Source organism: Mastomys coucha, unplaced genomic scaffold (assembly GCF_008632895.1).
Source record: "Mastomys coucha isolate ucsf_1 unplaced genomic scaffold, UCSF_Mcou_1 pScaffold12, whole genome shotgun sequence".
NCBI classification, from domain to species: Eukaryota; Metazoa; Chordata; class Mammalia; order Rodentia; family Muridae; genus Mastomys; species Mastomys coucha.
In genome coordinates, this window is record NW_022196894.1 from 86,213,236 (window position 1) to 86,217,793 (window position 4,558).

Consider the following 4,558-nt stretch of genomic DNA (forward strand, 5'->3'; position numbering starts at 1 on the left):
CTATTCTCATAAATGTGTGCATTCTGAGAGCCCCACATATTGTTCACTGTATTATTTTTATAACATGTCATTTCTAAGAGATGCATTTAAAGATCCAAATGATTATACATATGGATTTGAGAACATATAATTTTGCCTTTGTTACATTAGTTATTGGTGGTATTCAATTCTAGGAAGATTGCCATAGGCATCTGCACACTGGGCTAATCAGTATAAGAGGTGCTTGACACTGAAGCATAAAAACTTTCTGCTGAACCAAAGAACCAGAGTAATTAGGATGCTACTGAAATATAAATACTAAGTATCAGATATTATCTAATTCATAAGGTGATGCCTCCACAGAGACAAAAATGATCTCAGATTAGTATTTGAGTGTAGATGTTCAGCAAAGAAGAAAGTGAGTCTTTCACTGCTTTAAAGCCCAGCACTTTATGGCTCAGAGGCATGGGACTTCCCTCCTTTCCCAGGATGAGGTCTTATCTATGTGCTTCACCTTCAATATACCTAAGAGGTAGGGAAGATCATTTTGTCCTTAGTCTTAGACTGAGTCTCAGAGCACTATATAACTTCAGAATTCAGCTATACACTATTTGGCAAATATATTAGAAAACTGGTATTGCTTACAGTAGATAATACCTAAATGAAAATTACAGAGAAAAAATTCTTGTTTTAAAATAAAGACCTGGAAGTATATACTGAAGTTGCATTTATAAGGTGCGATTACAATTTTAAATTCCAGGGACTTTCAGGAATGTTTAGAGTCATTCATGAAATTATGGACCTCAGGGTCTTACCTACAGGGAATAGCTGATCTTTTAGTGGCTGATGGTATGTAATACACTGCATTTCCATATGAGGGTGGAATAACAGACACAATTTCTGTTGATATATGTGTATACACACATACAGATACACACACACGAGCATGTGTGTGTGCATATATAAATCTATATGGATGATTAATATATATGTATATATACACACATATGTATATATATATATGTATATATATATATATATATATATATATATATAAAATTATGAGTAATGGTAGTTTATCCAAAGTGTTGGGCCCCCTAAAATAAAAGTATTATATGTTGTAGCCTTGACATAAATTATCTGTGGCAGCATGCTACATTGAACAAAGTAACATGAGACATGATATTCATTTAATACTAGGAAATAAGACAGAGACAAGGTATTTTGATTATTTTAGGCAGAAAGGAGCTTCATAAAGTATTTAAAATTTTACCATGTTGACAAATCAAATAATCACAGAAGCTGAATCCTTAAAGAAATTTCTATACCTTGTTCTTTCCTGAGCCATTTAATCTAAAACATACAGCACTTAGAGTAATCTAGGAGTCTTTACTGTTTCTGCTATTCTTGAAATTGCTTCATAGAGTAGGTTTAACCTATTGTACCTATCTCATTAGCCTCATATGAAAGACTCCAAATAAAGAATAAAAATAAACTCAGATTTAGGCAATGAGCTAAAAGGGAATACTTTAATATATTGCAAATATATTTTATAACTGTTATGCTAAATGATAGATTCATAGAAAAATATTTAATGATACCTTAGGAAGAAATCTTTCCTCATTTTTTTTACTTCTTTGAAATGTATTTTCATTATATTCAACCTCCAAACTTCTCCAGGTCCTGCTCCCTCCTCACTCTGTGTTTTACTACTTTGTGTTTTATTAATCCATCAAGTCCAATCTGTTCACAGGATCTTAGATATGAGATATTTCACTGGAGAGTGGTTGATCTCTTAGGGGCTAAACACCTACAGAAACTGACTCTCTCTACTCCAGCAATTATCAGCTGTCAATAGCTCCTCAGAGATGGGGACTAGAGGGGTGGGCTTCATCTCTACCTGTCCCCTCCATGAGGTAATTTGTTCTGGCTTGGGCTTTTATCAGCCATGTCAATGTTTTCACAATCATTCTGAGTTAATATTTGCAAAAGCCCTGTTGTGTATAATGTGGGTGTATAATGATTAATTTGTAGTCTTTTAATACACTGTCCATTTAGACTGCAAGTAGTAGGTTCCCCTTTAAGGTCTTCTCCAAGGGCTTGGATTCTCCATATTGCCAAAGACAGATGAATCCCAATTACCTCCTCAGGTTACATGACAGATACTGTTATTAATATGTGTTTCATGTTCTCATATTTTCTGTGATTTATACTTTAACTGTATTTTATTTATTTTTTCTTTTAATTTGACATTTGTGTACTTGCATATGTTTTCCCCTTCCCAACTTCTTACAGATCCTCTTCTTTATGTAACTACCCTCCCTTCCTCTTTCTCTTTCCCTGCTTCTCTGTCTCTCGCTCCCTTGCTCCCTCTCTCTCTCCTCACCTCCTCTCTCTCCCCCCTTCTCTCCCTCTGTGAGTGTGTGCATGTGGGTATATGTATGTTTATGTGAATGTGAGCATGCATGTCTATTTGTCTTTTTCAAACAAAAAAAAAGTACCAAAAATACCAAATAAATCTCTAGTAAGACAAAAGAACTCCAAAATGAAGGCAACAGTCCATAGACAGGCATGGATTTAGCTTTGTGCTGGCCCACTAGTCCTGCACATGGGTCCTGTCCTGGAGTGGGGTTGATTTAACCAGGAACATGTCATTGAAGAAAGCTGATTTTTCCTTTGCCTGTGGATGTCAATTGCAAATATCTTCTTTGTTAGAGGTGGGAGCTTATGTCCACTTCTCCATCTTAGTGCTGGGACCCTGTGTGGGTTGGATCTGTGTAGGTCTTATGGTTTCCACATTGTCTGTGAACTCACACATGCATCAGACCTGCTGATTCTGAAGATACTGTTTCCTGAATGTCATCCATCAACTTTGGCTTTAATTGTTTTCCATCTCCTTTTCTGCATGGATCCCTAAACTTTGCATTTTTATAATAGTTCAAAATACCAGCCTGTGTGAGGCTATCTCATTTCTGTCCTTTGCTATCACTGGAAATTTAACTGTTGCCTGTTCACTCTCATATTATTTTGATGATTATTTTTTACTTAGATTATTCTCTTGCTACTGGATGGCGAACACATAGGTAATTCTGTATAGTCTATATAGAATAATGATGAAAATTACAATGAAGACAAGTCTGTATAATCTCCTGAAAGTTTTAAATAAAATCCTCAATAATACTTCTAGTTCATTATTAGGAGGAAAAGTACCCTATTTTCATTCTACACAATGAAAGACAAGCATAAATTATAATAATCTCATAATATTCTACGTAAAAACACATACAACTATGTCACAAGGAAAAGGAGGGATGTTCCCAGATGTGACAGAATATATGTTAGTGTAAAACAGTCATGACAATTCTGACATCAGTGGCTCATTTCCTTTTGCCATAACAAGGAAATTGTAACACACATAAATATACTGTATAGAAAACTATTCAAATGCAACTGTAATTACAGAAAAGTTATTGAGTCATACATTTGTAAAGAAGGAAGCATATGAAAATGTGAAGGATAAACCTGTTCTGTACCATACCTGTCACTGAAAGTATAGAAATCTACCTTTCCACAAAACGACATTTAAACTCAGGATTTTTCTCTGTGATATTCAACTGAGTCCATATCTCTCACCATGTCATCTAAAGGTTGTTCTGGAAATTTCTCTCCATCCCTTAGGCACTGCCTGCCCTCCTCTGGATCCTGTGACTCTTCTTGTCCCAACAACATGGTCTACACCATGACCAGCTGTTCTCCCCAAACCTGCCAGCTGGGCACCTCTTTGAACAGTGGCTACCAGGAGGCCTGTATTGAGTCCCACCACTGTCAAAAGTCCTGTGCGGTGTTAAGTCCCTGACAGATGTTCTGCTATTATCCAAGGAGCTCCACACCCTGTATTAGGGACATATGCTGGGGCATATGCTCATAAATATGCTGGTTCTCTGAGCTTTTGGCCTGACAGCTACTATTCCAAGCCATGAATCTAGAAGCTGCTTCTCAGGAGGCCTGAGACCTCTAAATATGAAGTATCTGATTTTCCTACTATGACTTATGGAACCAAATTCTACTGTTCAGTCCATTTGACTGCTAGAATCTGCCAACCATCCTGTTAAAGGCAAACATAGATGATGTCTCTATGGATTCGACTGTTAATTTGGCTATGTTCTTCCACCATCCAAATCAGTCTCTATACCCTGTAGCCATTATTTTATGCTTGCTGCCAAGTACTATCTTTAAACTCTTCTATTAACAGCTTCTTCCCTTTCAATTTTGGACAGATCCTTGGAACTTTGTTACCATAAATTTCCCTTTCTATCTATATGAATGATAAGTACATGAGATATTTTATTTTCTTCAAGAGTTGTTGAAAATAAAATCTTCATCTAATCAATTTATGTAGCTTGACACTTCAATGTATTTCTCACTTTACTACTTTTATGGGTTTCTCAGTTATAGATTTGAAAACTTCAATTAAATTTCCATGTTATTATATGTCCCTGGATTTGGGAATAAGTAGTTCTATATTTGCTTATGTTTCTTACTAAGAATATTCAATTGAATCATTCTCTTTGAATCTGAA